The sequence below is a fragment of the Mirounga leonina genome, unplaced genomic scaffold (assembly GCF_011800145.1).
Source record: "Mirounga leonina isolate KUSES-001 unplaced genomic scaffold, KU_Mleo_1.0 Mir_101664, whole genome shotgun sequence".
In the NCBI taxonomy this organism is placed as follows: domain Eukaryota; kingdom Metazoa; phylum Chordata; class Mammalia; order Carnivora; family Phocidae; genus Mirounga; species Mirounga leonina.
This window is the reverse complement of record NW_023270175.1, coordinates 11,035,733-11,049,254: the sequence shown is the minus strand read 5'-3', so window position 1 is coordinate 11,049,254 and position 13,522 is coordinate 11,035,733.

Genomic DNA, 13,522 nt, shown 5'->3' with positions numbered 1-13,522 from the left:
ACAGACGAACCCTGTTTCCTTTCAGGCCACATGGCCTGGTCTCTGCTCTCCAGGTCACCGCCAGGCAACTTAGCAGGTCCAACTGCTTGGACACGGTTGGGCCATGCTGCGCTCTGGATGCCACCGCATGAATGAGCGTTCTGTGTTTGCACCTAGGCTGGTGGCTCTCCGAGGGCCCTGTCCCCAGCACCCCCCCCGCCCCCACTCAGTACAAAGAGCAGTCCTCAGTGACGGAATGCAGCAATGAGAAAGCCTGGCGGACAGTCAAGATTTCTTCCTGGTGAAACCGAATCACAGTGTGGAGCCCCGTGTGGAAGCGCTCATTTTGGAACCTTGTCCAAGGAGTGTCCTCTATTATTGCTAACACTTGGCGGGGGGGCAGGGCAAACTCCCCACTCCCCACCCCCACGCCGACACGGGTTTTTACCAATTAGCTGTTCGGTAACCAGGAAGTCCTGATGCCAGTGGTTTTCCTTCCACCCTAAGAGAACAGTCACCTTTACCCCTCAGCCCTCTGTCTGCACCGCTCCCCCCCCAACCCCCCCCCCCCCCCCCCCCCCCCCCCCCCGCACGCCTCCGCTCCCGGGGCTGCTGGCCCAAGTGCTGACCGGGAGCGATTGCTCTTGGCATCAAGCCTGAGGACAGGCTGTGCGCCGAGAGGCCCGGGCGGCCCTCCCTCCACGACACGGGGTGGGAAGTGACCAGGGTGAGGACGCAGACAATAAGGGCTCAGTACCCTCCGAAGCGGGAGGGATCCCTGGGGACAGATGTACCAGCGGTCCGCTCCCTGCCAAGCCCCCGCGCCCCACCCAACCCACACCCCAGCATCCACACGCATCCGCCGGCGACCACCTTCGGACAACACCATTCACGGGGGTTCGAGCGAGAGGGCAGGCCTTACGAGGAGGTCCACAGAGAGGCCCGGCACTGCAGTGCCGGGAGTGAGGTGTCTCTGAGCCCGCTGTTACTGCCCGTCTTCTAATAAGGCCGGAGGCCAACCAGTCCTTCTAATAAGGCCAGATGCCTGTCTCCGGGGAGCACAGCGCCCCTTCTCCCAACATGTCCTGGGCTGAATGACCCTTGGAGTGTACCAGGTTGAAGTTCTGGTGTCTGTGTCCGTGTGTGTGTGTGTTAAAATATTAAAACTGTGTTTCCAGACCAGACTTTGCTCCCGTGTTCAAGAGCCCCAATCCAAGTGTCACTTGGATGTCCCACAGGCAACTGCAATTTCACATACCCTATGCTTCTCGTCCTCTCCTTCCCCCTCAAGCCCACAGTTGGTCCTGTCCCACGATCCCTTTCTCAAGAAATCGCGCTGCCACTCACCTACGTGGCCAACCGGGAAACCTGGGCACTCCCTCACCCCACATCCCCCTATTTCCCTCGGCCACCAAGTCAAACCTGTTCTCTCCTGCACACTTGTGCCTCATCCAGCTGGCCCTGCACACCCTGCCAAGACTTTAGGCCAGGTCACCAACTTCTCGAAGCGCAGTGACAGCCTCTTGATGTGCTTTCTTGCCTCCAGTCGTCCCGTCATCCCTGCTCCAGCCCCCACACCATCCCCAGCCCTGTCTCTAAACCAGCCCTGAATGATGTGCCCAAGGCAGCGGGGAGAAGGCCCACCGGCCCAAACGCATCTTTCTCTCCAACTTGTAGGTGCCCGAAGCGCCTCTTATTTCGGTAAGTTCTGGGGACACATACTGACATATTAGCTAGCTCACTCTGGAGCAGAACCCAGCCTCTCTGACTTTTCCTACTGGCATCGAATTTTCCTGGGCAGAAAGGGAGGAATGTGAGATGAAAAGTAAGTTTTGACACCAATGAGGAAGGCAGGGGAAGGCCCAGAGTAGGGTAATGCGCAGGTCCACGGGGCTAGAGGGGATTCCCAGGATTCGAGAAAAGTGGCTTCCTGGAAAGGGCTGGGGCTGGGTCCCGAAGAGACCATCTAGCAGAAAGTGTGCCAGGAGGAAGGCATCGCCCTGGGGAAGGAACCGGCCAGCTCCAGCTGTGACTGGGTGGAAACTTCCCTCCCCCCCCCCCCCCCCCCCCCCCCCCCCCCCGTCTCTCAGGGGTGGAGCCATCTAAGACTTCCCAGAGGGAGAGGGCTCTGATCTCCCAGGAGGTGGGCTGGGCTTCCTTCCAGAAGGGAGGCCGAAACCCGGGGGCGGGGCTGTAGAAGTAGCCCCCACTCTCCCCTCTGAGACCTCTGACTCGAAGAGGTGACAGAGCCCCACGTTTCCCCCCCCCAAACAGAACACGGGCTCAGAAGATTACCCAATGCCTCTCTCTGCTCAGCCTGCAATGGGCCCGTCTTTCCTCTGCGGTGGTTCTTCCTCTGAGACCAACCCCTTTCCCTGAACTCGTGGGGAATCCACCTTTTACCTGTCTCAGCCCCGAAGCCCTGTAACGCACGGGAGGAGGTGACGAGGCTCCCAAATCTGTAATCTACCCAAAGCTACAAATTACAAAACAAAACATGAGTCAACATTATGATGCAAGGTCTTTTTTTTTTTTTTCCTACAGATACGGGTTGTATAGACCTCACTGTCCTCAGGATTAGAGTCCAGATTCCAATCATAATTTGCAAGTCTCTTCAAGATCTGGCCGCTGCTAAATGAGATGTCGGTCAGAGGGTACAAACTTGCATTTATGACTAAGTTCCAGAGATCTAAGGTACAGCGTGGTGATTATAGTTAATCAGACTGCATTATATACTTGAAAGTTGCTAGGAAGTTAGATCTTAAATGTTCTCAGCACAAAGAAGAAATGGTTTGTGACGTGATGGAAGTGTTAGCTAACACTCTGATGGGCATCATTTTGCAATATATAAATGCAGCGAACCATCACGTTGTACACCTTAAACTCACGCAGTGTTCTCTGTGAAATATAGCTCAATGAAGCTGCGAAAACAAAGATCTGGCTTCAGTTTTTACCTCTCAGCGCTCCCCCCAACCCCCATTCCTTTGGACCTGACACCTGGTCATCATTTTTTAACTTGTTATTTGGAAAGAATTTCTAATTTAGAAAGCATTGGAAGAATAAAAATAGCACAAGGATCACTTGTATAGCCTTTACCCAGATAAGCCTATAGTTAACATTTTATCCCATTGCCTTTATTGTTTGGGTTCTCTCTCCACACTCACGCACGCACACGTTATGTATATACATTATATATACACACATACATATACCCACATTACATGTATACATCCTGTATGCCATTTGATACACGGACATGCACACTTTTTTCTGAGCCATGTGAGGTATGTTGTATATATCATGATCCTTTACTCCTACACTTCAGTGAATTTCCTAAACAGAGAGACATCCTCTTCTTCTGCTTCTTCCTCTCCCTCCCTCTCTGCCCCTCCCCTCTGAGCACTCTCTCTCCTTCTCTCTCTTTTTTTTAAGATTTTATTTATTTTATTTGAGACAGAAGGAGAGGGGGGGCAGAGGGAGAAAGAGAAGCGCTCAATCTCATGACCCTAAGATCATGACCTGAGCCGAAACCAAGAGTCAGATGCTCAACCGGCTGAGCCAGCCCGGCGCCCCTGGTGTCACAATATTTTAATCTACCGTCCATATCGCAGTTTTGTCAGGTGACACACTGATGCCCTTTAGAACATTTCTTCCCTTCCAGTACAGGAGCTGATCTAGCATCAGGTGTTGCATGGAGTTGTTCTTTCTATTTAGCCTGTGTTAATTTGGAACACCCCACAGCATCTTTGGGTCTCTTATGACCTTGTTGTTTTTGGACAGATCACTTCCCCCTCCTGCCAATATAAATATTCGCGTTTTTCTTTCCTGCCAACATTTCTCAGCAGGATGCTCCTCATGCTGTGCTTGCCTGGTGTTTCCTCATGATTCGATTGGGGATCTGCCTCTCTGCTGTGTAGGTCATATGGTGTCCCATCTGGGGGCGCTCAGCCTATATCTGTCTCTCATTGGTGATGCTAATTTTGATCACCAGTTCAAGGTGGCGCCCGAGGTCTCTACCCTATAGCTACTTTTTTTTCTCCCTTGCATATAACAAACAGTCTGTGGGGAGACACTTTAAAACCATCAAATATCCTGCTTTTCATGAAAATATCCACTGGGGGGCGTCTGGGGGGCTCAGTCCATTAAGTGTGGGACTCGTGATTTCGGCTCAGGTTCTGATCTCAGGGTGGTGAGAGGGAGCCCGTCTGGGGCTCTGTGCTGGGCATAGAACCTGCTTAAGGCTCTCTCTCTCCCTCTCTCTCTGCCCCTCCCCCCCAAATAAATGAATAAATAAATAAAAATAAAATCTCCGCTCGGTTTAGTATCCATTGATAATTTTTGTCCGATCCAGTCTTTGCAATGATCGCTGCAAAATGACAAGTTTCCAGGGCACTTGGGTGGCTCGGTTAGTTGAATGTCCGACTCTTGATTTTGGCTCAGACCGTGATCTCAGTGTCCTGGGATTGAGTCCCGCGGCGGGCTCTGAGCTCAGCGTTGAGTCAGCTTGAGATTCTCTCTCGCCCTCTGCCCCTGCCCCTCCTCCTGCTCTCGTGTGCACGCACGCTCTCTCAAAATAAATAAGTCTTTTAAAAAAATGACAAGTCTCCGACTCCCACGCTCCCTCCATCCACAGTCACCGGTTGGCCCTTGCGTTCTAGCCATTGTGAGCCACTGTCCGTTTGCCACATCTGCCAAGAGCTCTTGGCTAACTCTTATTCGTCCCCCAGCCTGGGCTGTCACAAGTGGTGCACAACTCCAGGGGGCGCCATTCACATCGTGGCCATGCCAAGGGGCAGCCGGGGGGGTCTTGGTTTAGATGAAACTTCCTCCTGGAAGCTCTCCCAGATTCCCCAAGCTCTGTCTGCAGACCCTTATCAACACCCTCGTCACACTACATTGTAATTGTCTTCTTACTTCTTTGCCTCCCTCACTGGGCTATAAGCTCCTTAAGGGTACGACTTTTCCTCTCTTGTTCTCTGCTGTGCCCCGCCTAGAATATGTATTCAGCAAATGTCAGACCAGTGAACGGGTTTGGTCTCGTGTTATAGTTAGTTATATATATGTATATATAATATACGTATGTATAGCTGGCTTCTCCGGTAGAGGACAAAGTCCTTAAGGACAAGAACCACACTTGATTCATCTCTGCATCCTCTTCCCCTCCCCTCCGTACTTGGCACAGGGCCTGGTTCATAGCAGGCACTCAACAAAGGTTTGCTGAGTAAGCCCAGATGTGTACGGGTTGATCAGGGTACACTCCCCACCCCCACCTTTACGCAGAACTGCACTAAACTCTGTTTGGGTGACACCTGGGAACCAGGGGGTGTGCCCTTCGAACCCCTGCTGTTCCGCACAGTTGGGCTGAGCCCTGCCTGAGCACAGGAAATGTAAGTGTATGTGGTCAGGGTCACTAGGGCTCCCATTACCGAGGGATGCCAAAACCTGAGTGAGTCTCCAAAGGTGACTGAGGGCTGTCCGGGACCCATCCTTGGGGTTCTGAAGTCTTCCTAGATGACAGTCCCTGGCTTCTCCCATGGAACTTTCCAGGAGCCGCTGGCCCAGCGGACTCTGGAAGTCTTTCTGGGGCTAGGGCACTTGGAAGGCACACTGCTTGGGTCAGGATAAAACAGAAGCAGGAGAGGCTTGGAGAGAAGGCCTAGGAGGAGCCGGGCTGATAACCCAGCCCTTTGAAGAGCACAGGGCACCTCCGCCGTCTGGAGCCCAGCCTGCCAATCTGGCAGAATGAACTCCGATGCCCGCCAAGACCTGGGCCTGGATTCGGGCTGGTGTCTCGCTGAGCCCAGCTCAGCAGCCAGGGCAACCCCTCCCAGAAGGCACTGGCTCCGGAAGCTCCCGGGAGGGCTCTTCTCAGCCCCCTAGAGATGGCGTGGGGCCCCAAGGGCAGCCCCAGGCAAAGGTCGGTGTCATCGGACTTTAGCTAGGACAGTCCTGATTTGTACAGGGTTTTTGTCTAGATAGACGCTCTTCTCCAGCCTTCCCGCTGTGTCAGAGATGCGCCGTCCACCCCACGGCATTCAGCTTTTTCCCAATAGGAAAAGTACTCACCAACGGGCCCCAGATCCATCAGTGGCAGCCTTGAAACTCACAGCCGGGGACTAAGGGATATGGATCTAACACAGGAGCCACTAACATGAACATTTTCATTTTTATTTCTAAAGCACTTACATAGCATTGACCATGTGCCAGGCGTTGTTTTAAATGCTTTGCAATCTGTTAACTCATTAATTCTCATAACAACCCTTTAAGGTAGGTCCAGTCATCATCCCCATTTGATCGTTGAAGAAACTGAGGCACAGAGAGGTTAAATAACTTGCTTAAGGTCACACGGCTGATAAATGGCAGAGTGACTCCAGCCCAGGTAGTGTGACTCCAGACCCCGTTCTCTTTACTCCTCTGTCCTGCTGCCTCCCTGGGCTTATCATCCTTGTGAGAACAGAGCAGGACAAGGAGCAATCTTCCCACCTCCCCTTTTCCTTTTTTCCGTAGGTCCTTTTATATGGATCAAGTGCAGGAGTCCAGCCTGTCCCCTAGTCACATCAGAGACAAAGAGAGGGAGAAAGAGAATGAGGACGTTGTCTGGATGCTCGGATGCTTCTGGAAAAGTCAGCTCTGGCAGTGGCTGAGGCGTACCTCCAGGATTCAGAAACCCTTGCAGTTAATGTAGCCCAAATTCTGAGCTGAGTGTGCTTAGCGACACCCCAAAGAGGACCACGGCATCAGAATCTTTCTAACCCTAGCCTTGGGCAAACACCACCACCAAAGAGTGGCCAGAGCCAAGCTTTGGCTGGACATGGAACAGAACTGGGAAGAAAAGAGTACATCGGGGTAGATAACAAGTTGTTTACAGTGAGCAAGGCCCCAGTGGCCGCCTCATAAATCTCAGTCCTGGGAAAGTATGGTCAGAGCTGCGAGCCCCGACGCGCACGTGCTGCTCTTCCCGTGGAAATATCAACCAGTCCGCGCACGCACCCGGGGCTGGGACGAGGGCAACACACTTTGGAGCCAAAACCTTCAACCAACCACCAAACTTTCTTTAAAGGGAGACGTGTTCGGCTCTCTGCTGGGCGCAGGGACTACAAATAGGAGTAAAAATGCAACCATCTGTGTTGATATAATCTACGCTCGCACATGCCATCGATCATCCGGGGAGGGCAACAGTAGTGGGAGAGAGACTAAGGGGTCACCGCAAACCCCTTCTGCCTTGTGAATTTGCTATCAGAAGCACACGTTACCTATGCAGACAATAAATGAGGGGCACCCAGCCGGCTCGGTGGAAGAGCGTGCGACTCTTAACCTCGGGGTTGCGGGTTCAAGCCCCATGTTGGGTGTAGAGATTACTTAACTAAATAAAACTTAAAAAAAAAATTTAGGGGTGCCTGGGTGGCTCAGTCGTTAAGCGTCTGCCTTTGGCTCAGGTCATGATCCCGGGGTGCTGGGATCGAGCCCCGCATCGGGCTCCCTGCTCCTCGGGAAGCCTGCTTCTCCCTCTCCCGCTCCCTCTCTCGCTGTGTCTCTCTCTGTCAAATAAATAAAATCTTAAAAAACAGATTTAAAGCGCCAAGGTTGTTGACAACAACGAAGGATCCAGGATACACCGACGGAATTGACCCATCGGTCTTCCTGGCTTGGGACACACTTCGGGCTTTCGCCGTGGCGGTTACGCCCAAGAGGTCTTCTTACCACGTCCTGGCTACAAAAAGGCGGGTGTTTTTCCAAGCACATCACATGAGGAGACTGATAACCCGGCAAGAATGCGGAGGCAGGTGAGCCCTGCCCAAGGCAGAAGGGAGTTTTTCCTTCCACGGGCTTTGACCACGTCATCTGCCTTTCACGGACAAAGGTGACTCCAGGGGTGACAGCCTGTCACCTTGCAGACACGCCCCTGTCCCCGCCTGGCCCTGGCCCTGGCCCAGAGAAGTGTTTCCCGATCAGCTCTGGCCAGCTGGGCAGGGGTCAATGCCTCCGGCTGGATCCAGCCGAAACCTGCTAAAGAGCTAGCCCCAGTCTGAGAACAAGGGTCGGCAAAGTAGGTTCTGGTGGTTTTGGCGAGGGCAAATGGACAAGTCAGTTTTACGGTGTGGCGTCGTTTTTCTGGATCGTGGGCTCTGACTTTTCCCTCTGCGCCCTCCGCCCCCAGACTACCTTCAGGCTTCCTCTCTGCGAAGCGCATCCCATCTGCTGGGAAATAGTAACCATGTGACAATAAGCATGATCACGACCCTCTCGGGAATGCTCCCGTGGGTCAGGCACGGAGCTCAGCGCTATACACGCGTTCTCTCCAAGCAGTCCTCATGGACATGCCACGAGGAAGGGCTTCTGGCTGTCTTCGTTTTATAGCTGAAGAAACTCAGCCTCGCAGAAAGAGCTAGTAAGTGGTGGGGACCCACTGGAAATCGGTCCATGTGGTTACGAGCCCATAACCGGGGCACTTAGAGGCTTTTAACCACTCTGCTCGACTGCCTCTCATAAAGTTAATTTTAATCTTTGCCTAATCCGACCTTATTTAGGGAAGGAAATGTGCTGCCAAAAAATCACTTAGGATATCCTAAAGCTAAATATAAAAAGCTCTTCTATTATCTCTTGTTTGGGGCTCTTTGGGCTGAGGCCTTGCCCCAAGGGCCTGTGGGACCAAGGGTTCTCTGGGTGCCTACCATTTGGGCCGACAGGAAATAAACCCAGCTCTGCTGGCCCTGAGTCAAGGCCCTAAAAAGATCTGCTAACAGGGAAAGTTAAACTTATAAAATCAGTATGGAAATGAAAGCCTTAGACCAGGCCCTGGGATTCAAAATGTCAGGAACCTCCTTCCAACTTGCTGCCCTGGGGTGGGGGTTGGGGAGGGCACTGCCTGGGGACAAGCATTTTGCAGCTGCTGGCTGAGGGGTTTGTGGGTAGAAGCTGACTTCTAGGTCCCATTGGGTCACCACGATGGAATTCTAGATATGTGTCTGACTGCTTTATTCTGTATTCTCAGTTTATTCCCCCTGGGTCTGCACCTGCAGAGAGAACACTGGGACGCTTCTCTTCCTCGGCTTGCTGTACTGGTTAGTTCTACGTGTCAAACAGGTTAAGGGAGGCGCCGCTAGCTGGTAAAAGATGATTTTGGGGTGTGTCTGTGCGGGTGTCTCTGGAAGAGATCAGCGATTGAATCGGGAGACTGAGCAAAGATTGCCCTCACCAGTGCAGGTGGGCATTAGCCAATCTGTTGAGCGCCCAGATAGAACAAAAAGATGGAGGAAAGGCAAATTTGCTCTTTTTTTATTTTTTATTTTTTTTTTTGCTTGAGCAGGGACATCCATCTTATACTACCCTCAGACATTGATGCTTCTGGTTCTTGGACTTTTGAACTTGGACCAGGACTCATGCCACTGGCCACATGGTTCTCAGGCCTTTGAACTGGCATGGGGTTACACCAACAGTTTTCCTGAGTCTCCAGCTTGCAGATGGCAGTTCTTGGGACTTCTTGGCCTTCATAATCACATGAGCCAATTCCTATAATATATATCTCTCTGGGTGGCTCAGTCGGTGAGGTGTCTGCCTTCGGCTCAGGTCATGATCTTGGGGTCCTGGGATCGAGTCCCGCATCAGGCTCTCTGCTCAGCGGGGAGCCTGCTTCTCCTTCTCCCTCTGCTCCTTCCCCTGCTCTCTCTCTCTCTCTCTCTTGCGCACACGTACACACACGTGCTTTCTCTCTCTCTCTCTAATAAATAAAATCTTTAAAAAAATCTATCTATCTATCTATCTATCTATCTATCATCTATCTTTCTCTCATTGATCTATATCTACCTCCTATCGGTTCTGTTTCTCTAGAGAACTCTAATGCACTTGCTCTCTTGGATTTGCCTTCCTCTTCTAAAATGCTGAGGCTGGAAACCAAGAGACTTTTCTGCCAATCACCTGAGACACTCTTTTCTTCACATCACTTCTCCAGCTTCTTAATGCTGAGAAGGGGAGCCAAGCAGCCTCCCTCGCCTGCAGCCACTCAGCCCCAGCGAGGCAGCCTCACCCTAGTCAATGCAGACCGAGCGGCCAGCCACGCGAAGCTCCCTGCCAACTTTGAAGACATTCCCCTTTTCCCTCTACTCGGACGCCCTCCCCATTCTGTGCTCACAACTCCTGCCTCTTCATCTTCAACAACTCAGGATAAAACCCACCTCCTACTACCTTGCCACTGTGTCTTCCAGGTTTTTTCGGTATTCAGCATGTACCAGATTGCTTTACTGTTACTATAAAGAGTAACAAGGATGTCAGCCACCATTTACTGAGTATTGTTTGCCCAGGCATTCTCTCATTGATACATTGTCTCATTGAAACCCCACAACCACCCTATGATGTGGGCGCTGTTATTACTCTCCCCATTTTCCAGATGAGAAAACTGAGGTTAAGTAACATGTCCTAGGACATACAGCTAAGAAGTGGTAGAGCTGGGATCTGACCCCAGGTCTCTCTGATCCCAGAGCCTCTCTCTGAATCAGTGTGGGTTTGCCTCCTTGCTTCCATTAGAATCTTCTGCTTTCTTCTGGATTTCCAGCTCCCGACACCCAATCCCGGGCCCTGTGTGGAGTGGGCACGAACCAGATTGATCTGTTTGCAGGGGTTCTGCTCACCCCATCAGGCCCTTGGCTCCTCCCTGGTCCTGCAAGGGAGACGCAAACAGCAGGGCGGCCAAGAGCTAGACCAGAAGCAGGGAGCCATGCCAAGTCTGAGCAAGACCCGATGTCCCCTGGCGTCAGTCAAGGCCCGGCGGCTTCCCAGCGCGCTCACCTCGTGGCCCCGTCATGACTCGCACACCTCTGCTAATGAGGCCGGGGAGGGGACTGCCCCCAAGGATCCTGGAGCATCTACGAGGGAAGGCAGCCTTTTAATATCACCGTGTTTCTACGGTGATTGGACTCTGCCAGATAGCATCTGCCCCCTTGTGGACTGTGCTTTTCTGACATTTTGGGAGAAGAGAAAAAAATAGACGCGTCTCCAAAGTCCTGCGAAAATACCATTGCCCGCAAACCTGGCAGGGTCTGGGAATCGGCTACGGTGGCTTTCCTTGACCAGGCACGGCAGGACCCCTTGTGAGTCGTCTGGGTTCTTCTGCTTGGCTCCTGCGGGCTCCAGCCAGCCTTGGCTCCATGCTCTTCGGCCCCTTTCTGAGCTCATCCATATCTCTGCCTTGAGTTTGCATGCATGCATGCACCCTGCGGTCTCCTTTCGGAAATAACAGGGCCCTTCGATCCTCCTTTCGCCCTCACCCCTTTCTCTCCGCCTGCCCCACTGCCGGCGCGGACACCCGCATCTGCTCCAGCTCAACAGGTGTGATCGGGAGGGCTCCCGACCGTCCCTGCAGGTGGCAGCAGGCGCTGTCACTGAATCTTCAGGACAACCCTGTGAAGTGGGAATTGTGATCAGAAGGGAAAATGAACATCTCGGCGGTCACCCACGCGATCACCAGCAGAGCCGGCCCCCGAACTGAGGCCTCTCTGACTCCACAGTCTATGCCTCCCCGCGAACCGCCACATCCATCCACTCACTTCGGCGAATATTTACAGAGCTCTTTCCGGGTGCTGGTTCCCGTTCTCGGTGCTGAGGATACAGGGAGGAACAGGCCCGGCATGGCTCTGGGCCCGCTTCTTAGAGCTTCCGATCTGGCCGGGGAGAAAATGTTCTCGAAAGCCACTGTGTCCTTCTGGTTTCTGTCTGCTTGTCCTGACTCTCTCAACGTATGGGAGATTTTGGTTTCAACTCGGCCAAATTCATTCACTCATTTATTGGTTCCTTCCACAAACATTTTCTGAGGGCCTACTATGTGCCAAGGACCGTGCTAGTCACCGGGACATGACAGGGAGCCCAAGCAGAGGTCCCCGGCCTCGGGCACTTGCCGTGCCCAACCTTTCATACCTTCCTGCCTCTGCACCTTTACGCATGCCATTCCCTCTGTCTAGATGCCCTTCCCTATGCCTCTTTACTGAAATCCAGTCCAATCCTCAAGGCCCGTCTTGAGCCTGGCCTCCACCCACTCACAGTGACGGGTGATTACTCCCGGCTCTGAGGTCACTCAGGATTTGCCATCTGGACAACTCGGGTGTCCGCACAAGTCACTTGACACATGCCAGACAGTCTTGCATCCTTAACTTTCACATTGGTATATGGATTCTGTCACTTAACTTGCCCACTATTCACATCATCACCCAGAACACACTTTCTTTCTCATCAAGAAGCAGTTAGCAAGTGGCTACTGTGTGTTTTAGCGATGGAAAAACTGAAGATTAGCGATGGAAAAACTGAAGGACCTTTGTGGAGCCTCTCTGAATGAACAAAGAGCTTTCATAAACATTTGACCACTTGATTGTTACAAAATGCTACCACTGCCATTTTACTTTTCAACTATTAAATGTCATTTAGGGGCGCCTGGCTGCTCAGTCCGCAGAGCGTGCGACTCTTGATCTTGGGGCTGTGAGCTGGAGCTCCACGTTGGGGGTAGAGATCACTTTAAAAAAATAAAATCTTACAAAAATAAATTAAAAACTAATAATAACATGTAATTTGAATTACTTAGTAGCTAAATATATTCTCCTCGTGAATAGGCAAACATTATAGACCCGGCTCCAGTATTCTTTGAGCACCCCGGCCCACCCCACCCTAGACCCCCTCAGAGATGGGGGCGAGGAAACATGTGCTCAACGTCGCACAGCTAGTGGGGGCGGATTTCCAACTCAAAATCTCTCATTTCAATTTTTCCACCTGCCTCCCACGCGGGCCAGCGGCTCGTTCATACCTGCGCCCTGGGTGCCCAGCTCAAGGCTCGAACTGAAATGTTCCACGTTAGCGCGCTCCTTTGCGGACCGGTAGCCTCCGCACCGAGTACTTGCCTCCCAGTCCCACCCAGTTAGTGAAGGCTCCAGGCGACAACTGAGGCCATGCAGTCAATCTGCCAGGCGCCTCTCCTGCCACCGCCGCCCCCCCCCCCCACCCCGGGCTCTCCTTCGGGAGCCACTACAGCGAGACCTCATAAAGGCAAGCCAAGGGTTTGCTGGGCGCTCGCTCCCAGGGTGCCAGAGGCTGTGTCTGATGCGGGGAGAAACACCTGCTATGTTATCCTTGCGCCGCCTCTTAGGGAACCAACCAGCACACGTCCAAGTTCCAAATTCCGCAAGTGCGGACGACAGGTTGGGGGGGTTCTAGGTCGGAAGTTCTCGGCTGCAGCGGACAGAGGTGGGCTGGCACAACATGGGCGGGGAGCAGCCTGCGCGGAGGGCACCGCACCCGGAGCCGGCCTTCGGCAGCGCGGGGCGCAGGGCCACAGGGCCGCAGGGGTGCAGGCCCGCCGGGGAGCAGGGCCGCAGGGGCTCAGGGCCGCAGGATGCAGGGGAGCAGGGCCACAGGGGCGCAGGGGCGCAGGGGAGCAAGAGCGCAGGGCCGCAGGGGCGCAGGGCCGCAGGGTGCAGGGTCGTAGGCCTGCAGGGCCACAGGGTGCAGGGGAGCAGGGGCGCAGGGGCGCAGGGGAGCCGGGGCGCAGGGCCGCAGGGGAGCAGAC